At 46.5% G+C, this 24,505-nt stretch overlaps 1 protein-coding gene across 6 annotated transcripts in view; it reads left to right on the top strand.

Annotated features, from left to right (window-relative positions):
* The first annotated feature begins 1,028 nt into the window (after window positions 1-1,028).
* Window positions 1,029-24,505, top strand: part of LOC129334764 (uncharacterized) — a 152,085-nt gene continuing 128,608 nt past the window's right edge. For 5 of the 6 annotated variants that reach the window (XM_054987061.1, XM_054987067.1, XM_054987068.1 and 2 more), the window contains exon 1: window positions 1,029-1,191. The gene's annotated coding sequence lies outside the window, so the exon portion shown is untranslated. Of the gene's footprint in view, window positions 1,192-2,404; window positions 2,441-24,505 lie in introns of those variants that run through there. The other variant, XM_054987069.1, reaches the window with a different exon arrangement.

Below are 24,505 nucleotides of genomic sequence, written 5' to 3'. Positions count from 1 at the left end.
TATTCGGATATCTGCTCTTGAGCTAAGCCGTTCATATATTTTTGCAAAGACTTTACACTTGGATATCTGCTAATTGACAACTTTTGTTGCAAATTGTAATTAGTGTACATATGTTTGTATGACTGAGCTAGGATGTTCTAGCTCCAATACATTTCGTTCTGTTTGCTAATTTGTGTATTCATATGTTTATTGCCCGAACTTAGGGGCGATTTAAATTAGTCAGCGTTTACTGCTGTATATTCTATTTGTCAATTGTTATTTTTGTGTTAATCTGTATTATGGGGACTTTGTCTTTTTTTGCTAGCCATACCCATAATTGCCTCTTTACTATTTGGATCCCAACATCTGGCAGCCTCCGTCCCAGCTGCAGGACCTCCGTCTTCACCGGGTTCAGTTTCAGCCTGCTCTGTTTCAACCATGCCAGCACAGCCTCCAGAGCTCTGGCCAGATTGTCCGGGGCCATGTCTGGCCGGCCATCCATCAACAGAAAAAGCTGTCTTCTGTCTACATATATAACTTGTTACTAGATGGTTCCGACTAGGGATGTGTGCTTTGGGTTTCTGCGGGTTGATCTGTGGTTCCCAAATCGGCCTCAGCAGAGCTGGGCCAATTCCGTAAACCCGAAGCAGAGCTTTCCGAATCGCTTTGGGTTGCTTTGGGAAGCTCTGTGAAGCCTTTCCCCCTTGCCGCGGCAAGAGGAAAAAAGCTTCAAAGAACTCTTCCCTTCTTGTGGCTTTTGCGGGAGGGGAGGGGAGGGGAGGAGGGGAGTGAGAGAGGCAGGAGAGGGAGGGGGAGAGGGAGTGACATCAAGGAAGGGAGATTGGCTGAGATAAAGAGCCAGTCGCTGCAGCAGCAAGCAGCTCTTCCTTTCCCGATTGGGTGATTCTCTGAGAGGACAGTATTTTTTTTAAAAAAAAAATTTCCAATGCTGCTGCAGTGACTGGATGGTTTGAATTGGGGGCTTGTCCAGCTTAAACCATAAATTGGCAAGCTTGCCCTGCTTAAGCAATGTGTTTGCCTCTCTCTGGGCTGGCTGTGCTGCTGCTGCTGCTGGACCAACTGGACCTTTCTGGGCTACCCTGGTGGACCTGGACTGGACTGTCTGCAACTTGTTTGAGAGTCACTAGACTATTTGGGGGGAGGGGTGGTGGTTGACTCTCTAGTCTCGGTGGCTTGAGGGAAGTGAAAATTGTGAGTAGTTTTTAAATCTTCCGTTTGGATATTGCTTCTTATTGCTTCTTAATTAGTGCTTCTGTTTAATCATTGCTGTGTGTGGGCTGGAGGGGTGTGTGTGGATTTTGGCCTTGTTCTGTGGAGCTCTGCTCCAGGGGGGTGTGCCTTGATTCTCTGTTGCTGTGTTTAAACCAGCTTTGCTGAGCAACTGGGAGGAAGACACACATTTTTTTTCTGCTGCTGTGCTGATTTTGGTGTTGCCTTTGCTATGTGTGGGCTGGAGAGGGTGGGGGGAGTGAATTTTGGCCTTGTTCTGTGCCTTGATTCTCTATTGCTGCATTTAAACTCAGCTTTGCTGAGCAACTGGGAGGGAGACACACATTTTTTCTTCTGCTGTGCTGATTTTGGTATTGCCTTTGCTGTGTGTGGACTTCTTTGGTGCAGTTTTGCTTTTGGGGGGTCCACTGATTCATTTGCTTCCTGTTTACTGAATTGCTTTTCTGGGTGCTATTGACTGGAGGGGGCGGGGTTGCATTGCATATTTGGGGTGGTTTCTGAGAGTGTTCTAAAAAAAAGGCTTTTAAAAGTTTTTTTTTAGTTGTAGGTCTCTTTATACTTTTGCCCTCTGAATTGTATTGTTACTTAGGGACCTAAGGCCTCTTTTTCCTGATTAATAGGCTTGTGTAGGGATTAGCAAGAGTTCAGGTTCTCAAGTTGTGTTGATAAATAGACTGCCCATTTATGCATTTAACTAGGGTATTCTTGTCATCTCTAGCTCCCTTGGAACCAGAGCTGGCATATTTAGAAGAAGGCTTCCTGTTATAGGCTTCCCTCTGTCTTTGGGTTCAGGCCCAGCTTGATTCCTGAAGAGGAATTCAGCTGTTTGCTAGTGTAGTGCTACAAAACTAAATAGGGCCTTGAAAAGACATTTCTGTCTCCATCTCCAGGAACAGAGCCACAAAGAGCAAGTTTTCAGAGAAGACAGGAAGTTAGTTCTTAAGACTAAACTCCATTTGTGGATAGGTGCTTCAGTCAGTGGGCCTGCTTAATAAGGTTAGTAGATAATGAGAAGAAACATGAGTGACAGGAGATTAGAGATGGGTTGTGGGGGGGAAGGTGAGGGAAAAGAGAATATGGGCAGAGGGTGGGAGGGGAGATGCTGTGGCTCTCCCCCAACCTGAGTGGAGGAGGAGGACCTCCACACAGACGTTCACCAGCCTGGCTTATGGTGGTGAGCAAGAAGGTTTGGAAGTCTCTCTTTGCTGAGGTAGGTGCTGCATGCCCACCCCCAACCCAGGTGCTTGAGGCAGAAGCTGGCACTGGGTAGGGGCCTGCTGCTGAGGCTCCTGCTCCTCCAGCTGTTGAGACCCAGCAGCATTTCCCATTGGAAGCAATGGTTGAATCTTCCCTAATAATACTGAATCAGCTTAAATACTGATGATTCAGTTTACCCCGATTTTTTTTTCTGCTCTAGGTAAACCAGAAGCAGGAAACCCAAATCTTTTGGGGGTTCACACTGCTGACTACCTAAGAGAATCAAAATGAATGAGGCAGCAACTTCATGAAATTGTGTATGCATGCCTGTCCATCTCATGCCATAAAATCTCCGCTGCTCTAGTCCTGAAATTATAAATGTGTGGCTGTTCTCATTCTTTTTTTGATGGAAATGCTTTGCATATTCACATATGATGTCTGCAGCACAGTGAGCAGTACTGCTAAGTACAATACCTTGTAGTACATGAACATCTGGAATGGATCCATCTGTATGTAATTTAAGCAACATTCATAAAGTTAGGATCTATTCTTTTTTACTAATCCAGTATGTGCCTAAAATGCCTACTTAGCATCTTATATTTTAAACATCAAGTTCAAAATTCTGATCTCTCTTCATTCTGTTAGTAGGCATTACCATATTCCCTTTAAATTTATACAACAATACAAGTCATTATCAGAAAAAAAGTAAAAAGCTTGTTAACCTTCACCTCTGGCTCATACATTAAAAATCAAAAGTGTCCTTTGAAGGATTTTAATGGAAAGAACAGTTGGAAGTATTACAAAGATCCTCCCAAGTATTATCTAGGCCAGATTTGTAGCTGTCAGTTACTCCAAAGCGTAGGGAATGAACTGTAACAAATCTATTTATCTTTCAAAACAAACATTGAAACAGCATGTTATTGATGTGTCCCTGGGCATCAAATGGTATAATGGTTGTCTTAGAGCATGTGAAATTGCAAAGTTGACTGACCTATTTAGAGAAACATGAACTTAGCTTCCGAGTCATGCATTTTTTCCCAGCAGATTCATGCAGATGTGAATGTTACTAAATGTTTACTGAAATAAAAGCTTAAATGTATGTTTTTTTAGATCAAATGACTTCCTTTGATACCCCCAAACCATCAATAATGTGAATTTTATGTTTTCTATATTCAAAAGTTGTGGATTCAGAAACATTTTTAGATTTTTTTTTAGTTTTAACAATATTCATATACACATCTGAAGTGTGTAGTTTTTCTTCAATTCTCATTTTTTTTAAAAAAAACCCTAAGTGTCCATAAAAGAGAATATTTAAATAAGTCTGGAAGTCCACATAGCTGAAGTATTATAGAATAAGAATTTGTAGTTTAATATTTGGTTTTTGAAATTAATTACAAGTTTTTCAGAACTGAAATCTGAGCCTGTTAATATACAGTGTAAGTCTCCAGGCCTGTACATCTGATTTTCAATATATATATTCTTGCTTGTGAAGAATCACGTATATGTGAATGGAACTCTACTTGCAATAATCAAAAGAGGTTTTAGTCTGCATCTTGGCACTGTTCTGGACATATGACTTTGAGGAACCAGCCCTACCACTAAAGCCATCCTGTTGAAAACACAAAAGAAACTTTTCATCTAGTTCTTTCAGTGAACAAATTGAAATGGCTCACACAAATAAACTGAGTTCACAGCAGTTGGGTTTTTCTTTTTAATATGAACCTTTCGAAGAAGTTCTTGTCAAAACAGAATTGAGAAGTATCTTTTTTCCGTAACTGCCTGCTAACATGAATGAAAGATTCCTTTCATAGTTATTTATCTTATAAGGCAAAGAAAAAAACAACAACAATCTGCCCCATTGCCTCAGGGTTTATTTGAATGTGGCTGCACATTATATTCCAAGTGACTTAAAATGAAAGCTATAGGATATTCAACACACTCAAAATCACAGGGCCATTTCATATAGCACATTTCTCTATACATGAACAGCCTGGAGCCATTTTTCCCACACACATACCTACAAATGCTTGAGGAAAAGTTTGTGAGAACTTGCCTGTGCACTGAGCTTTTTTCCTCAGCTGCTCCAATTACAGGAATTAATCAGATGTAATGGAGTTCAGTATAACATTTCTCATGTGACTATGGTAGGTATAACTGTCAACAGCTACAGTCTACTTGAGAGAAGATTTTGTAAAAGATGGACTATGTGCACACTTATACTGAATCAGACTATTGGTCCATCAAGGACAGTTTTGTCTACTCAGACTGACAGCAGCTCTCTAGGGTCTCAGGTAGAAGTTTTTCACATCACCAATGCCCTGGTTCTTTTAACTGGAGATGCTGGGACTTGAACATGGGACGTACTACAATCATAGGGTTGGAAAGCAGTTGGCAACTATTAATCACTCCCATTTTTGAACATTCTTCATCTAAAAAATTCCCAGCAGAAGCTTGAGTCCCCAGGTGCCTGCTGGTGGCAAGCAAACTCCTGGTGATTTGCCCCCTCACCCACTGATCTGCCAGTGATTGGTGGGAGGCGATGAGCCCCCCGAGGTTGCCACCACCAGCAGGCACCCTAGGAAAACATGCAGTGTGTGCAGTACCAGGGGGTGTGGTGAAGTCAATTTCGGAAGTGATGTCATTGTGCCAGTTGTGGAAGTGTTCCCAAGCTTCATTTGGGGCCAATTTAGCCCCTTGCAGAGCATGGGAGAGCTCTTGCAGCCAGTGTGATGACGTCACTTCTGGAAGTGACATCATCGCTCAAGCCCTGGTGTGCACAGATGCGAAGAATGACCACACAAGTGATATAAGGTAAATGCCAGATTCCCTCCCCTCTCCCCATAGGGACCTGGAAACCCTAGCAGAAGCCTGCTCTGTTTTTTTCATAAAGTCTTATAAGGAGAAAAAAGATCATTACTTCCTTAGTAGCTTGTTCCAATAACATACAAGCTAAATTTGCTTCTTTGTAGCTTACAGCTCACTTCTAGAGCATATGATTTTCATGCCTAGGGTTAGTCTCTGGGATCTCCTGCTGCAGTGGGCAGGAGGACTAGGAAATAACCTCTGCCTGAGACTTTGGAGGTCTTCTGTGAGTCAAGTACATGTTGCTGGGCATGTTGTATCAGGCTGTTTTTGTCTAGTCTGTTCATTGTTGTCACTGTCTTCCATTGTTCCGTTGTTGTCACTGAGATGCTCTGTAGGGAGAGGATGTAGTTGATTAATCCTAAATAGTATGGCATACTAAGTACATATGGCACAATCGTAAATATTTCAGCCATTGGTCATATTGATACACCTCCTTGCTCTGAGGGAATAAAGCAATTTTAGGAAGTACTTAGAGTTGCCAATAGGGGTGTGCAAAGGCACCCTGTTTCGTTATTCTTGTTTCGGGAAACCTGAAACAAGAATCTCTTTCGGATAAAGCCGAAAGCCGAAACGGCTAGCCATTTCGGCTTTCGGCTTTGTTTCGGCTTTGTTTCGGCTTTCAGCTTTCGGCTTTCGGCTTTTTCAATGGGAAAATGCCTCCGTCTTCCCGGACGCCTGGGGGAGGCATTTTCCCACCAAATCAAGCCAAAATTGGTGGGGATCTTCCTCTAACCCCTCTCTAACAACCCCCCAAGTTTCAGACCGATTGGACTTTGGGGGGCCATGTTATGGCCCCCCAAACCAGATCCCCCTATCCTTTCATTAAGAAGCACTGAGCAGCAGCATATTGTTAGACGGCTGCTGCTCATCTTCTTCTTCATTATTTCCTATGGGGGGGAAATGAAGAGGCAGGCTTCCTTTGCCAGGGGTGGCATTTTGCATGCAAAATGCCCCCCAACCCTCTGGGGCCCTTCTCCCACCCTTCCTCCCACCCCCCACCAAGTCTCAGCCTGCTCCCACTTGGGGGGGGGCATTTCATGGCCTCCCCAAGTAGGTGCTCTTTTCTCTAACAATGACAGCTGGGGGAGGCTTGTCTTGCCAGGGGTGGCATTTTGCATGAAAAATGCCCCCAACCCTCTGGGGCCCTTCTACCACCCTTCCTCCCACCCCCCACCAAGGCTCAGCCTGCTCTCCCTTGGGGGGGGGCATTTCATGGCCTCCCCAAGTAGGTGCTCTCAGCCCCCAAAGTCCACCCCCTACTGCCCCATACAAACCCAATTCCTCCCATCTGCCAAACACAGACCCAAATCCCCACATTAGCCCCTCGCAGACCCAAATCCACCCCCAGCTGCCCCACACCCACCATAACCCCAGGAACAGGCTGGCCAGCCCTCCCCCTTTGGGAACTCCTAAACTCTCTTTCCCAGGGCAATTCCGCACAGCCCAGGGGTGCCACAATGGTGGGCACACTCCTTAGTGCCAACTTATCCCTGGGAAAGAGCACCTGACACACAACCACCCCCTGACCACCACCCCCCACCTACAGAGAAGGCTGCCTAGCCTGCCCCATTGTTCCCAATGCTGGGAACCAACCTCACATCAAAGAAGGGAACACAGACACACAATGATTCAAGTTTGAAAAAAAATTATTTTATCACTTTCAAAGTACAATATAGGTCAACAAATCGCATCAAATCACAATAACTGTCGCCCACACAAAAGGACAACACAATTAACTACACATCAGAGAATCTTAAATTTTTTTTTTTGAAAAGGACAAACTCTAAATTTTTGAACATATTCAGGTTACATAGTAGGAGGGCACAACAGGGCATGGAAAAAGAAGCCCACACTAGACAAGATTATCATAATTACCAGCTTCACACAACCCTCCCTCCACAACCAAACTTAATGGGGGGAAACCACTGCAACAAAATGCCCCCAACCCTCTGGGACCCTTCTCCCACCTCTACTCCCACCCCCCACCAAGGCTCAGCCTGCTCCCACTTGGGGGGGCATTTCATGGCCTCCCCAAGTAGGTGCTCTTTTTTCTACTACTTACAGCTGGGGGAGGCTTGTCTTGCCAGGGGTGGCATTTTGCATGCAAAATGCCACCCCTACCCTCTGGGGCCCTTCTCCCACCTCTATTCCTGCCCCCCACCTCATGCATTCCTTAACAATCAAGAAATCTGGAGTTCACTATCACATGCATGTCAGTCCCTCAAAGACTGAAGCACTATGGAATTAATGAACCATTCACACTTTGAATTCTACTGATCCTCAGACACAATTAGGGATCCATTTCCCCTGGTGGGGGATCCCCCACTCCCACCTTTCGCACCCTGTCACTGCTTACCTGGCTGGAAGGGGGAAAGTCAGGGAATGAGCCTTCGGGGTATGCTCCTGGGGCTGCTGCAGTAATGCCACTGATGTCATCTGGCTGCCCTGAGAGTATTCCTGTGCTTTGCAGCGGGCTGATTTGGGCCCTAAACAGGCCGAAGCAGGATCATTTGTGGCCCAAATCAGCCTGCTGTGAAGTATGTGTGCTCCCCAGCCTTGTGTGATGATGACATCACTTCCAAGAAGAGACATCATCATGCCAGTGCAGTGCCATGAAATGATCATGCATGTATGAACAGACCCTAAGTATCCTCTAGGCTTCAGTGATGGTGTAGTAATGTTAACAATGTTTTCACACACATTATAGAGAGAGAGAGACAGAGAAGGAGGGAGGCACTGAACCTAGATTATTTCATCTATTTTGCTGTACCCTTCCAAAGCCAGGGTAGCATTGGAACAATGCCCCCCCACCCCCGGCCTGATCCTTAGAACCAGTTTGCAGTGACTGGCCCATGCATCATACTCATTTTTGAGCCACAGCCAAGTTGTGTGTCTTTTGGAGAAGAATGGTTAAGTTGGTGGTGTGGGGGTATAACCAATTTTAAGATATCCAGTGTAGTGCAATGGCTAGAGTGTTGGACTAGAATCTGGGAAACTCTGATCCTGTGCCTTGGAGGCTTGATGGATGTTCTTGGCTCAGCCAATGTAACGCATAGAGTTGTTTTTTTCAGAGGCAGTCTTATTGATCCTGGGGCCCTGGACAAATGTGCAGGACGGGGCCCCAGAATCAGTGCTGCCCCACCACTGGCTCCTTGCCAAGGCCAAGCAATGGGTGGCCCTTGCCCTATGTGGAGTGGGCAAGAGCTCCTGCTGCCGCCATTTTCCATTTTGTTACCTAGGCCCCAGATAGAGTAGGCTGGAGTGTGTTGTCTCCCTCCCCTCCCCTCCACCCCCTTCAACTACTAAGAAGGTCATCGGCAGCTGAAGTCACTCCCAATGTGGGGCATGGAGCAGCTGTCTATTGTTATCCTGTTTGTTATGATGATGTTAAAACAAAGCAAGGGAGAACAATAGTGTGTAAACCACTATAGGTTTCCAGGGGGGAGAAAACCAGGGCATAAGATAAACTAATAAAGGGGGGGTTATATATGCACTAAGATATATATTTTATGTGTATGTGTGTATGTTTTATGCATTCAAATCACTTATGGTGAACTTAAGAATTAATGAGCTCCAAAATATCCCAACAACCTTGTTCATGTATTGCAAACTGAAGTCAATCCACCACCTTTAGGGTCTTCTTCTTTTCCCTACTGCCTTCAATTTTTCCTAGCATTATTGTCTTTTCTAGTGAGTCTTGTCTTCTCATGATGTGTCCAAAGCACAATCATTTTATCTTCAAGGGAGAATTCAGGCTTGATTTGGTCTAGAAGACACTTACATGTCTTTTTGGGAGTCCATGTTATATGTAAAATAAAACTTTCCTACACCACAGTTTGAATGCATTTTCTTCCTGTCAGCTTTGTCCAACTTTTACTTTAATGAAACTGCTCATTTGGCCAAAAGGCCTTGAGCAATGCCACATTAATTACTACAAAATAAAAATATATTTTAAAAACCATTTAAAAAAGTCTTTAGTGCCACACTTAAAATTCTTTGATTTTAAAAACATAAGCAAAATGTTTGGGTACAACTAGACAAGTGAACGAGTAAAATACAGCCCAATGCCACTGCTGTTTAAAACCCATTTTTGATGATGGTCTGGATTGTCTTACATTGGCATCATTGAACTTGGAATCAGGAACCTGAAAATGTTCCATGGGGGCTACACCTACTGTGCCAAGGCTATGAGTGTGGAAATGGGATCTCTGTAGGGTTGCAAACTCTGGCCTTGGAAGTTCCTGGCAATTTGGGGGTGGGACTTGTGGAAAGGGAAATCTGAGTAGGGATTTCCCCTAGAATCCATGGGCAACTTTTGCCCTCTAAAGAGTTTGCCCTTGGAAGCTGCCATTTTCTCCAGGGAACCACTCTCTGTAACCTGAACTCCAGGCCCTATCTGGAGTTTGGCAGCCCTAGGCCAATTTCTGATAAAGATGGCAAAGGAGGGCCAGCAACTGACAGAGGCATGGAAGCCCTCACCAAGACATTAGCCAGGGCCTAATTGGGAACAAAGGGCTACCAGAGAATAAAGTCCCCAAGTAGGTGCTCTCATCCCCCAAAGTCCACTCCTTACAGCCCCATACAAACCCAATTCCACCCCCCATCTGCCAAACAAAGACCCAAATCCCCCCAGTAGCCCCTCACAGACCCAAATCCACCCCCAGCTCCCCCACACCCATAACCCCAGGAACAGGCTGGCCAGCCCTCCCCCTTTGGGAAGTTCCTAACTCTCGTTCCCAGGGCAAATCCGCATAGCCCAGGGGTGCCACAATGGGAACACTCCTGTCCTGAGTGCCAACTTGTCCCTGGGAAAGAGCACCTGACCTGGCACACAGACAACCACCCTCTGACACCCTCCACCTACAGAGAAGGCTGGCCAGCCTGCCCCATTGTTCCCAATGATGGGAACCAACCTCACATCAAAGAAGGGAACACACACACAATGATTCAAGTTTAAAAAAACTTTATTTTATCACTTTCAAATTACAATAGGTCAACAAATCACAACATATCACACTAATTGTCCCCCACTCAAAAGCACTACACAATTAACCACACATCAGAGAATCTTAAAAAAAATTTTTTTTTTGAAAAGGACAAACTCTAAATTTTAGAACATATTCAGGTTACATAGTAGGAGGGCACAACTGGGCATGGAAAAAGAAGCCCACACTAGACAAGATTATCATAACTACCAGCTTCATACAACTCTCCCTCCATAACCCAACTTGATGGGGGGAAACCACTGCAACAGGGTCCAGCAGAACCTATGTCATTTCCTGCGGCTATGCTTTCAGTTCAGGCACAAAAAGCTGGACTGGGCACTGCCAAGGCACTGGACACTGGTATTTCTGGAGCAGTGTTGCAGAGGTTTCCCCCCACCCCCACACCAGCCTCAGCATTTACCTGGAAACATCTGCGAGAGATCATCATTGGCTGGTGCCCATCCACAACTCTTCCCGCATCCCCCGCCCCAGCAAACCAAACATTAACATTAACAATTATTTTTTGGGTTTTTTTTTTTAAACATGAACAGTCCATCAACTTTGAAAAAACATAAAAACAACATTTTTTTGGTTTTTTTTTTAAACATGAACATTTTATCAACTTTGAAAAAACATAACCACAACATTTTTTTTGGTTGTTTTTTTTTTTTTACAAATATTTCAACAGTGAAAAACAGTGAAAAACATCTGATTTTTTCCCATTCCCTAATCCCCACCTAAGCAATCCCTATCTAACCTATTTCTCCCTCCAGTGGCAATGTTTCTGGGGCATTATTTTTCTGAATAAATTTGGTCCCACAGGGTCTGTCTCAGTGCTGGGAGAGGTTTTTAATTCCCTTGGGGGGGGGTTCAAATTGCTGGGGGGATTCCCTTTGCCACTGGTTCCTAACCACCCTCCCTCTACTGGCCGGTTTTAACTGCGTCTACAGGGTTTTATGCAGGGGAGAGCGCGATCCCAAAGGATTGGACGCGCAGAGGATGCAGGCCACAAGTTGGGCTCACCTCAGTCACTCTGGAAGTCCAGTCCTGAGAAATAGAAGAGGCGAGAGTTGACCTTCCTGCGCCTTGAGGGAGAGGTCCGGCCAGACCGACTCCTTCCTGGCCCAGTAGCTGAGTGGATCGGTGGAGAGCAACTCGCAGGGCTCCGCGAGGTAGTCCCTGACCATTGCCTCCGCCGGATCCTCTCGCACGGTCCTCATGACCCCAGAGGGGATGAGGGCCCACCGGAGCAGCTCCATCTCCATCGGTACTCCGGTGGTGGCCGTGGGGGGGGCCTGCACAGAGGGGGCGTCAGAGGGACCCGCACGGCAGGGCCCCTCTTGCATCCCCCCTGTCGACAGGCGTCCCCTCTTGGCCTGCCTGCGCCTCACCCAAGAGCAGAGCCCGTCTCTGGCTTGGGTGAGGTTCCCGTCCCGCTCGGCGAGTGCCCTTTATGCACGGGTCACACATGGTCGCCAACATGTATGACTCTTCCTTAGTGAGAGGAGTTAGCCTGGCAGCTATGCCCTGCTGCAGCCTTCTCACTAATGCGCTCACCGCTGGAACAAGGGCCGATTCCAGACGGCCCCCCGCTTTGCGAAACGTCGCGCGTCGTCGCGCAGAAAACGCGAAATATCAGCACGGGGCGCAACCCGGTCTGCAAGGGTGGCCAGATTCCTCTGGAGCGTGTGCACCAGGGGAATGACCAGACCAAGGGTCACCGTGTCTGACGAGACCGCCACAGTGAAGTCCTTGAAGGGCTTCAGGACCTCCACTGTCTGGGTGACGGTGAGCCAATCCTCCCGGCTGAACTCACCCACCTGACTCGCACTGCGGCTCTCGGAGAGCCATGCGTGGAGTGCGGCCTGCTGCTCCACCAAGCGCTCAAGCATGGCGCAGGTGGAGTTCCAGCGAGTGCTAACGTCAGTGATCAGAGCGTGCTCTGGCACACCTGTCCTGACCTGTGTCTGGTGCAGTTCGTGCGTGGCCTTCACGCTGCGCGAGAAGTGACCCGTGAGCCTCCGACATTTCTGGATCAGTAACTGGAGTTCATGGGTCCGGGTATCAAAGGGTTCCTTCGAGGAGCCCAACCCCAGCGCGTCTCTCACCACTAGGTGAAGCTTGTGAGCCACACAGTAGACACACTCTCAGCTCACTAGACACGCTGCCGCCCTCATGTTCTTGCCACCGTCCGTCACCATGCATCCCACGGTGGTGGGTCCCTGGCCTATCCACTCTTCCAACTGTCTCCTTAAGGTGGCAGCGATGTTCTCCACCGTGTGGGACATGTCGAGCACCTCGGCATGAAGCAAGGCCTTGCAGTAGCCGGCCTGGCGGTCTCCCATCCTTCCCTGGCTAGCTGTGCTAGGCACCTCCCCCCGGCCCCCACCCACAACCGCCTCAGGTTCCCACCAGTGAGCAGTAAGCGAGAGGTACGCTTGCTGCACACTTGGGCAGGTCCAGATGTCGGATGTGAAGTGCACAGTTCTCCCGGCAACCCGAGACAGCTGTGCCTTCACATGGTCCCTGTCAGCCCTGTAAAACGAGGGCACCACTGATCTGCTCAACGTCATGCGAGCAGGGACGGCGTACCAGGGAAAGAAATTGTGGAGCAGCCCTGAGAAGCCGAAGTCTTCTACTATGGAAAACGGTCTCCCATCCACCGCTACCATGTTGATGATGTGGCGCGTGAGGCGCCGGTTCGCCCTCCAGATCCCCTCTCTGGGCACACTAGTGCCCTGCATACCAAGCATCTCCGGGAGAGAGGCTTGGCATCCCTTCCCTGCAGGTGCCCTTGGGGGGAGAGCACTAGAGGAGCCTGCCTCCTTCTGGCTACCTGGCGGCCGTGCGGCGCCACTTGAACCCTCCTCCCGAAGAAGCACCGCCTGGTGGTGCCTCTTCATATGGTACCTCATCCCAGACGTGGAGAGATGCCGCACATCTCTGCCACGGCTGACGTGCTGCCTACAATACAGGCACTGGGCTGCTCATGGATCCTCCGTTCTCTGGAAGTGCTTCCAGATTTCGGAGGAAAAGGGCATTCCACGCTTCCCAGGAGAAGCGCTTTCGGGACCACCCTGAAGCACCTCCTGTGAGGTGCTCTGGCCAGACACACTGTGTCCCACTCTCGGCCGGGCAGGTGGGGATGGATAAGGCTGAAGGGGCAGAGATGTGGGCTCTTCCACCACAGTCTCTGCCTCTTCCTCCTGCATCCTCCCCTCCTGCACAGCCGCGAGAGGCCTGCTGCTGGCCTCAGAGGAAACTGGGGTGGACTGCCCCAGGGGGGGGTCTCATGGGCAGTTCCTCCAACATCCTCCGGGTTCCTGGGGTGATCGTGAGGGATGGAAAAGTCACATGCCCCACGTCCATCCCAGGAGACACCACATGCTGCCCCTCCTCCAGCAGCTGGCTCGCAACCACTGGAGGAGGAGGAGCCTCAGCAGCAGGCCCCTGCCCAGTGCCAGCCCCTGCCTGAGACACCTGGGTTGGGGGTGGCCCTCCAGCAGCTGCCTCAGGAAAGAGAGTCTTGTGAACTCTCTTTCTGTCACCAGAAGCCAGGCTGGTGAACGGCAGCAGCGCAGGGGAGGGCCTCCTCCACTCAGATGGGGGGGGGCTGCCGCAGCAGTCCCCCTCCCCCTTCCCTCCTCTCGTCTAGATTTCTCCTTAGCCTTTCCCCCAGGGCCCCTCTCTTCTTTCCTCTCTGCCATGCTTTCCCCTCCCGAAATCTACCCTAACTAATCAGAAAACCTTGGGAAAACAAAGGTCAACTTTGTTTTCGAGACCTAACTTACCTGCTCTAAATCTGTGCTTCTAGTGGCTCTGTGACTTGGAGATGAACAATCAAGTGCCCTTTTAAGCGACCCTATTTATGTCGGGGAACCTGAACCTGCCAAACAGCTGAATTCCTCCGGAATTGAGCTGGCCCTAAACCCCAGTAGGTGACAGACAGCCTTAGACACTCACACACTAGTATGCCCGGGCCGGTCTGGCACCACCATGGGTGCCAGAGATGGGCAGTGGAACCCTAGTTATGGGGGCACTAATGGGAAGCCTATTGACAGCTATTCCAAATTTATATATATATATATATATATATATATATATATATATATATATATATATATATATATATATATATATATATATATAGAATTCAAACCTAACGCTCACTCACTAATGCTTTTCCTGCTGAGTCCCTATTTAGTTTTTTTAAAAAAAACTAGGCTTGGTTTCCCTAACGATTAAGTTGAGGGCAATTAGCCACTGAATACCTACCAACTGGCCTACCTACCTAAGACACTATTTAGCGGGAACAATGTTTCTGTGGTGTGTGTCGGTGTGGGGTGTGGATGTGGTGGTCTGAAGATGAGCCTCCCCCCTCCCAAGCTAGCAAGAACCCACTCCTAAGCCCACCCTAATATAAACCTGGACTCACACACCACCACCAGTCCTGCAGTCCAGCGATGTTCAGGCGGTCTTGCAGCTGGTCCTCCTCTCCTCTGCGATGCTGTCAAGAAAGTTGGAATGTTAACAGAGTCAATAACACACGCCGCACACACAACCCCCAAAAGTCAAGGCCCCGATCTACAAGTCAAGTCAAGGCACCCCCCCCCCCGAAAGGCTAGGGCCAACCAGTGGTAAAACACAACACATCCACACTGCAAAGCGGGCCTGTGTGCAGGCCCAAAGCTGGCACACTCCTTTTAAATTCCTGTGAAACAGTAGATCAAGCCCACCCCACACTCAAGCATAACAAAGGAAACATCAAAGCAAGCAAGCACAGCAATCAATACTGAACCCCCCCAACCCCCAAACAATGTCCTCTTGCCCAACTATAAAATGTCCCCCCTAGCCCAAGCCATAAAGACCAAACTAAAGCATATGCTAGCAGATTGCCACAGCAGCAGCAATAAGTTCAAAAAACAATTTTTTTAACAACCCTACCAGTCCTCCTCTCCAGATGCCCAGCAGCACAGTTAATCCTCCACACGCAGAGGTCTCGAGGCAGATGTCCTCCAAGTTCAGTCCAGTCCAGAAGAGGTCCACGAACGGTCAGCAATGTGTTTGTGGAGCATAACTGTGAGAGCCAGGCCAGCTAGCAGAGAGAGGCCCCAAAGCCAGAGCATCAGGCCTGTGTGTAGGCCAGAGGCTGGCACACTTGTTTGAGAGCCTGGTGGGAAGCCTTGGAAGCAGGGGACCAAACACAGCTAAGCAACCCCACACCAACCCAATTTGTGGAGCATAACTATGAGAGCCAGCCAGAAGACAGGCACCAAAGACACCCAGCAGAGCTTCTGGCCTGTGTAGGCCCAAAGCTGGCACACTCCTTTTAAATTCCTGTGAAACAGTAGATCAAGCCCACTCCACACTCAAGCATGAGAAATTAAACATTAAAGAAGGCAAGCACAACAACCAATGCTGAACCCCACCCCCACCCCCAAACATTGTCTGCCCAACCTGTCCCCCAGGCCATGCCAAGACTTAACTGAAACACCTTTTTGCATAGGCAGGCCACAGCAGCACAGTGCAGCATCAAAAAACTTACAAAAATTTAAAAAAGGCCTACCAGGTGTCCTCTCAGGATGTCCAGCACAGTTGATCCTCCAGGCAGATGTCCTCCAGGTGCAGTCTCTCTTCTCCTCTCTCGGTCAGCAGCAGCAACAGAAGTGTTCCAGACCAGTCTTGCTCCAAATTTAAATCCCCTGCTGCAGCCTCAGCCAAAGATTTAAATCTATTGGCTGGCATAAGAATGCAGCAGTGGGATTGGTGACTCCTAAAGTCCCCCCTCCCCTGCCTTTCCCCACCCACACTCCAAGAGTCACCCTCCTCCTGCTCCCCCTCCCCTAACTGTTAATTTTGGCAGGAATCTCTGCTTCCACTACTTTGCAAATGCAAAGTGCAATGCTAGCAAATGCAATGCACCTTGCATTTGCAAGGCAAAGCACAGGATTCCCTATCCTCCTTTGCAAGAGGGGTGGGGGGTGACAGAAGGAGTGAGTGATTCACTCCTTCTCCCCCCCTCCCCTCTTCTTAGAGCCTGCAGGAAGCCTTAGCTTCCAGCAGGATTTTGCTAGACGCTTGCTAAGGCAAACGCCTAGCAAAAAGAAAATGGCGATTCTCGAATGCCGAAAGAAAGCTGAAACAAGCTGAAACGTTTCGGCTTGTTTTGTTTCGGCTTACCCGAAACATTTTGGCTAACCCCGAAACGTTTCGGATAACCCGAAATAAGCCCAAAGACGTTTCTTTCGGCTTTCTTTCGGCATTCGGAATGCCGAAACGCACATCCCTAGTTGCCAATCTCTCAGTGAAGCCTGGAGATCTCCCAGACTTAAAAGGTTGTCTGATAGTTTCAATAAAAATACTATTCACACGTGTTAAAAATTTGTCAACCATGCGGGGGCCACTTGGCTTGGTAAAATGGTCCACTGATCAGGAAGCAGATAAAGAGGCAGGCCAGAAAGTGCCACCGCTGCATTGCACACTTCACACCATACCAGCACTGACAGGCAGATCCCGTACTAGACAGGTGGGAATTTAGGGATTTTAGAGCTCTGGGCAAAAGTCAAGAATGGGCTTCCCCACAGCTCCTTTATTCCCACCCAACTCAATGCTTTAAAGCTACCTTATGAGCACTGTGGCGCAGAGTGGTAAGCTGCAGTATTGCAGTCCAAGCTCTGCTCACAAACTGAGTTTGATCCTGGCGGAAGCTGGGATCAGGTAGCCAGCTCAAGGTTGACTCAGCCTTCCATCCTTCTGAGGTTGGTAAAATGAGTACCCAGTATCTTGGGGGTAAAGTGTAGATGACTGGGGAAGGCAATGGCAAACCACCCTGTAAAAAGTCTGCCAAGAAAATGTTGTGATGTGACATCACCCCATGGATTGATAATGACTCGGTGCTTACCTTTTATATTGTTATTGTGATAATACAATGGATTATGGGAGAATATTGTCAGCAACATAGGGTCCCATTAGGGAGAACACTGGGGTTTAAATGAAGAAAATAAATATTTAAACTCTTAAGGCATACACAGCAAATCAATTGCCCCCATCAGTCTGCATTAATCTCTTCTCTGGGAGTAACTGCAATGGGGACGTGAAGGGAGAAGCTGCTGCCACTAATTGCCAAATGAAGGAACGAGGTAAGAGGAGGAATGGGAAAAACAAGCCTAGTTTTCAGGGGTGAAGATGCCTTCTGAAGTAATTTAGGGAACTACTGCCCTAATTTTTGAACAGTGACAACTCCTGCCCCCCATTGTCTGATCAGCCAAAAATGTCCACGTGGCAACTGTGGGGATGGTGGAGGTGGTAGGTTCTGTACTTTCCATGTACACTTTGCAGGCACATACTCTGTATGGCCTGCCAAAGACACCACTTCTAGTGCAACTTGGAAGCAACAGCATCACAGAAAACGATGTTTTTACATCAGAAGCAACTTTATCAGCTGGGGATACAGGTATGTTTGCACCCATTTTCATAACTTGCCTCCTGGTCTCCACTCATAGTGGGCAATCCCTGGGTGACCTGTCTCCTCTCTGTTATAGGGCACAAAGGGAATTTAAGTTCTTCAGCATGCCTCTTCCCATCAATTGCTTGGGCTATGCCTACCCCCATCCTTTTTGCAGTTGCCTCCCACTGAGAGCCAAGCTACAAATGACGCCTGACACAAGTTGGACACGTGTCAGTTTCCCTCAAGTTTTGATGGGAAGTGTAGGCGTCCTGTCTGACTTGCAGATTGGCTCTCCGTGTAAAAGCCCATTGAAATCAATTGAAGTTTGTAGTGCAGTCAATCTAATACATTAGAGCTTGGTTCTAATGTGGATGAATTGGAACAGGCAGCTATTGTCCCGGCAGCATTCCTAACTCCTCTCAGCCCAGCAGGGTGAGGTGGCCACCAGGTGAGCTCGCACTGCTCCAGCCAGGCCAAGCCATTACTAACCTGAGGCAGTTCCGGGCAGATGCAAGGCTCCTAGCTCAGGTGCCCAGGTGCTGGAGCATGGGCAGAGCCCCTTGACACCCCCTCACAGTCACACTTCAGCTAGGAAGGGCGAGGCAGATGCTGGGTGAGATCATACTGCTGGCTGGGCTGAGAGGAGCCAGGAGCACTGCCAAAGCTATGGCTGCCCATGCTCCCTTGGCGGCCGCCTCCGAGGTATAGCGGTGGGACAGGGCCCAGCTGGCAGCATGAGCTCACCCAGCATCTGCCTCACCCTGCTGAGCCGAAAGGAGCTGAGAGCACTGCCAGGGCTGCAGCTTCCCGCAGTCCCTCGATGGCCACCTCCAATGTGCAGCGCTGGATGGGACCCAGCCAGAAGCATGAGCTCACCCAGCATTTGCCTTGCCCTGCCGGGCTGAGAGGTACCAGGAGCTGGGACCTGTCCCACCATCACACTTTGGAGGTGGCTGCCGAGGGAGTGTGGGCAGCCACAACCTCGGGAGTGCTCCCAGCTCCTCTCAGCCTGGCCAGCAGTGCAATCTCGCCCAGCGTCTGCCTGGGCTGAGTGGAGACAGGAGCAGAGCCAGGGCTGCAGCTGCAGATAGAGTAGGGGTTTCTTTTTATGTTGTATTATTCCTTCCATTCACTGCATTTTTGCTTGTGTATAGCTAGAAGTTAAATAATTTTTGGAATTTATGAAGGAAGAAAGATCTTCTGTTCCACATAGTCCCCCAAATGCTTGGGCCCACTAGCAGAGGAGGGAGGTTAGGAGGCTGTCCCACCTAACCAGGACCCCCTATAGGGACAGTGGTGACAGCAACTACCCAGAGACAGGAGACAGCCCTTTCAGGTGCCTGGCCAGAGGCGAAAACGGAGGGGTAGACAGAGTGGGGTCTACCAGTGTGTGTGTGGGGGGGAAGGCTCTGATTTGTCACAATTATATTTAGTCAAGAACTAGGTACACAACTGATTAAGTTCTTCAAATATAAATAGATCTGAGCCTGGTTCATGATGGAGTTCTTGTGAATAGCCTTTAGTTCCCTCAAAGGAAAAGGGTTTGGTTAAATATATTTAATATTTGCTCAAAATTTTGTAGCATTTGTTAGAATGCATTTGTAATTGATCTGCAGAACATCTGTTTGTAGCAAACTATAGAAGATTTTCCTGAAACACCATGCCATTGGCTCATGTGGGAAGCTCCTTGTGCTTTAGAAAAGTGTCAACTGAAACCTAGCCAATATTTTACCAGGGAAACAAAATAAGAGCCTGAATCTATTGTCCTTTATATAAATCTCTCCCCCACCTACGTCCAGTTTCTCATTACTCTTCTGCACAAGAATTACAAGTGGTATGTGATTTTCTTATACTTTCTTTAAATGTGTAACAACAGGCCACAGTCTGACTATAAAAATGGCATGTTTTTACAGCATAAATCAGATTACTGTGTGCCTTTTGAGCCCAAATACTAGTTTCTCATTATGCTGAAGGGCTACTGATTTCTATTAATTTAAATAGAATAGAATTTAAATAGAATAATATTAAATAGAATATATATACTGAAGAGATAGTTGCTGAATAGAACTGAATACATATTAGGTTTACCCATGTTAACTGATACTTACTTAGGGTTTAGGGACCCCATACCCCTGGTGAGGAGTATCTTCCAGTGGGGGCAGGGATCTCCCACTCCCATCCTCCAGGCGCCACTGCCACTTACCTGACCAGTGGAGAGGAAAGGTACTTGAACAGGTCAGGAACACCCAGATAACTTCTGCATTGCACAGGGAATGATATCATTGCCAGTGTTATGCAGAAGCATGGGGTAGCACCAGGGGCCAATTTGGTGAAAATTTTACTAAGTTGGCTCCTGGTGCAACATGGAAGTGTTCAGGAGCATACGCTGCATGGGCACAAGGTAAATGCTCCTGTTGTGCTCCCCCATGACACCCCCATCCCCCAGGTTGATCCCTGAGGGATCTGGCAAGCACGGCAACCTGCAGGAGGGCTGGGGAGATGTGGATGTGGAGGGGTGACATTGCAGGCAATCTCCTGGGGATTTGCTCTATTGCCCACCTTCACTCTGAGTGGCAGCAGAGAAAAATAAGGGGGGAAAGGCTTCAGCCTAGTCACTGGCACATTACTTTTGAGTAAAGTTAAAATGGGTAGTTCTGCAACACAGTGATTCCTAGAGCTACCCATTGTCACTTCCAGGTTGTACCCAGAAATGACATGCCAGCAACTAAACCAGAGCCTTTCCCCCTTTATTTTCTCTCACATCCACTCTGCATGGAGCAAATCCCCAAGAGATTACCCACCATAAGTGAGCACGTAATAAGCCTATGTGTACTGGATTTTCTGGTGGGGTGAGGGTATGCAATGAATATGAATGTTAATATGTATTAGCATTTTAGAAGCACTGTGGCAGTTTGGATGAAAATGTACTACATGCTGTAATGCCCCCACCCCAGACTTAAATAACTTAAATAGTACTAGAGGCATTTTTAAATTCAAAAATAACAAAATATTTTATTTAACATAGAGGGGAAAGGTCAGCTGAATTCAGGGGTTGAAAATTTCTGAGGTAACTGAAGTAAAATCAGTACATGCACAGACTTTAGTTCTTAGGTTTCAGACTAATAAGAGTTCCTTAAGTTCTTCACAGTTACATAAATTTTTATGTTGAGAGGCTTTTCTTCTACTGTTTTCCCAATCACTCTAGTATACTTTCTTTCTGTATTATCTTACCCTTTTGGTTTTAAGAAGGCTGGTACCCTCTTTCCAGTACCCAAACCCCTTCTCTTGAAACACCAGTACTTGTTTTCAGTTTTTAACTTAAGGTCCCCAAAGGCAGTTTCTAACCATACCAGGGAACAAATTAGAGGGGTCAAGTTACAACCTAAAATAAAATATATTTAGAAAGTATTTATTATAAATGTGCACATATATAGATTAAAAATAAATTTAAAACATAGGGCCTGAATGGCAGGCTACATACATATGCTAAAACTTAATAGAACACTCCCAATGTACAGATGATGGTACAGTGCAATGACCTATACAAACAGACCATGGTACATTACAAAACCCAACCAGATGCGTTTCAGCCCTAAGGCCTTACTCAGTGGTCAATTGTAAACTATTTATAATCAAACACACCCACACATACAGAAACCAATCATGAAATGCTACCAGTGTTTTATCCAAAACTCTAGTATTGTGTGATAAAATACAATTGTGGCAGCAGACTCAGGACTGTACTCACACAATGTTATTGTAATCTGAGGCTTGGTTTCCAATGTATAAAGGTATGTTACATCAATCTGCACTAGACATATGTCACCAGTCAGATGGAGCAAGGGGGGATTTAGATGTTAAAGTGCTCGCAGCACCACTTGCCAGTGGTGCCAAGAGTACTCTAACCCCCTGGTCCCCCTGGGCCCACCAGTCAGCTGGAGCAAGGGGGGATTTAAATGTTAAAGCACTTCCGGCTCCGCTTGCCAGCAGTGCTGGGAGTGCTCTAAGCCCCCCACTCCCTCAGACTCGCCAGTCAGCTGGAGCAAGGGGGATTTAAATGTTAAAGTGCTCCCAGTGCCACTTGCCAGCAGAGCGAGAAGGCTTTAACGGACCACGGACCAATGGACTGGCAAAAAGTCTGTGGGATCCATGGAAAACAGGCGTCCCATAACCCGCAAGTTTGCAAATGCCGAACCGGCCCAGTCTGAGTTAAATTTTGGTCCATTTTCTGGTCCTTGCCCACCTCTGCTTCAAAGCTTACTCCCTGTTTGACTAGGTAGGGAACTTCTCCTCTCATTAGAAAATCTATCCCCTTACTTTTCTTGAATGGGATCCTGTGCCTCCATCCCAAAAGTCAGCTTTCCCCCAGTTCTACTGTTTCTGTTAAACGGCTCTCAATCAGAGCTGAATCTCAAAACTGTCATGACTCCTCTCAGCTAGGGCTGAAATCAGAGTCTTTTCTCTCCAGCATCTAGTTCAGAAGTCTTTCTCTGTTCAGCTCATGTTACCCAATCAGATTCCTTGGAGTAGCTTGGATGGCATGCATATCTATGGTATGACAAAGTAAAAGCAGACTCTATGTTTTTACATCATTATGTAAGAAGAAGCTTGTTTGCTGTATGGACTAAATATAAGAAATATATAGAAGAGACTATACCAATGTGGATTATCCCTGCGGAAGTAGTAAATCCAAGAACAGAATATGCAGGGGAAGACTGGTTGACATATAAAGAAATTCTTGAGATACAACAGAATAACTATACGCTTAAAGGTAATGAAGAATTGCCATTCCAATATGGATGGTTTCAATATATGCAGATAAAAGACCTATATGAGAAAGACAAAAGGAAAAATGGTTTTAGACTACAAAACTCTGAGATTGAGAATTGTTTGCTTCAGGGGGGGAAGAAAATAATTTCTAAAATATATAAGATATTACTGAAATGGTTTACAGAGGAGGAAGTTGTTAAAGTTCAGATGGTCAAATGGGCAATATACTGTAATAAGGAAATTTCAATGGAAGCTTGGGAAAAGGTATGGAAAAATGTAGTTAAGATTTCAGCATGTACCACTGTGCGTGAAAATGTATACAAAATGTTGTATAGATGGTATTTAACACCGAAGAAGTTGGCCAATGGTAATAGCCAGATGTCTGATAAATGTTGGAAATGTAAACAGCATGAAGGTTCATTCTATCATATGTGGTGGACTTGTGATAAGGCTAAGCAGTTCTGGGGGGATATAGTTAAAGTTATGTCAGATATTTTACAAAGGAATATAAATAAAACCCCAGAATTGCTGTTATTATGTATGAACCTAGAAGATTTTGATAAAATGGACAGAGTTATGGTGTTTTATGAGATTAAGGTGGCCAGAATGTGTTATGCACAGATGTGGAAGACTCCGGAGATACCATCTATGGAATACTGGATTCTGAAAGTCTTGAATATGGCAGAAATGGACAAATTAACAAGGAAATTGAAAGAACAAGAAGAATTGGACTATACATTAAGCTGGGAAAAATTTAAGAAATATGTGGAGAAAAAGTGGGACATGAAGGGGAAACTGTGGTCTTTGGAGAAGTAGGGGAGATAGAAACTTACTTAAGGTTAAAAAGGGGTATATTTTACTGTATTTTATTGGATTAGTATAGTATATTTACAGGGGAGTATAATTATGAGTAATAAGGTTATAGGGAGTATATGTGAAATATAGATAATATAGTTAATTGGTATGTAAGGAATAGTATGTTACATATATATATATGTAGGGTTTTTTTTAGTTAGTATATGTACCTATTATTACTTATATAATTTTTATATTTTTAACTAAGATAAGCAATATAGTTAGGGTAGATTGTTTAGATAATTAAAGAGATTTGATAGGTATAATATAGATATATATTACATTATCACATTATTATTATAGACTTTAAGAATTTATATGATATACTTTTTAGATTAAGTTGGGTATGGAAAACTGCTGGGAGTCACCAGAAAAAAGGGGGGGGGAAGGATGGGGAAAATGCAATGGGGTGAATAATGATAATGATTTCTATATGTATGTTTGTAAACCCATCCAATAAAAAATTCTTTAAAAAAAACAGATTCCTTGGAGTAGCCTGTCACTCAAGGCTCTCTTTTCTGTGAGGAATTAACCCTTCACAGTCCTTCAACTGTTTGTACAGCACTTCTAAGCAGGGCTTTTTTTCTGGGAAAAGAGCTGGTGGAACTCAGTGGGTTGCCAGCACAGGGGGCAACTCTTGGCGGGAGGTGGTGCCCTTGGTACCACATGTGCACGTGCAAAGTGCACACATGCTCCCAAGGCCAATGATGTTCCTTTGGGTCAGCTGGAACAAGGGGGGAGTTTTTAAAAGTTTAAATCACCCTTGGTGAAAATGGGCACATGGCTGGTGGCCCCGCCCCCTGATCTCCAGACAGAGGGGAGTTTAGATTACCCTTGGTGTGGAGGGCAATCTAACCTCCCCTCTGTCTGGAGATCAGGGGGTGGGGCCACCAGCCATGTGCCCATTTTCAAGAGGTTCTGGAATTCTGTTCCATCGCGCTCCAGCTGAAAAAAAAGCCCTACTTCTAAGCTTTTAAAAAGTGCAGTCTGTCACACATGAATATGAAATATGTATCAAAAGTGCATCATACACACATCCACTAAAATAAATATACAAACATTCATAATGGGTCATCTTAAGGATATGGATCAACCACTGGATGTAGGAAAGTAAGAAACAGATATGGAATGAATGGATGACATCTGTTCAACACAA

Source organism: Eublepharis macularius, chromosome 8 (assembly GCF_028583425.1).
Source record: "Eublepharis macularius isolate TG4126 chromosome 8, MPM_Emac_v1.0, whole genome shotgun sequence".
Lineage (NCBI taxonomy): Eukaryota > Metazoa > Chordata > Lepidosauria > Squamata > Eublepharidae > Eublepharis > Eublepharis macularius.
The sequence above is the reverse complement of the archived record's forward strand: the minus strand, read 5'-3'. Positions and strand labels throughout refer to the sequence as shown.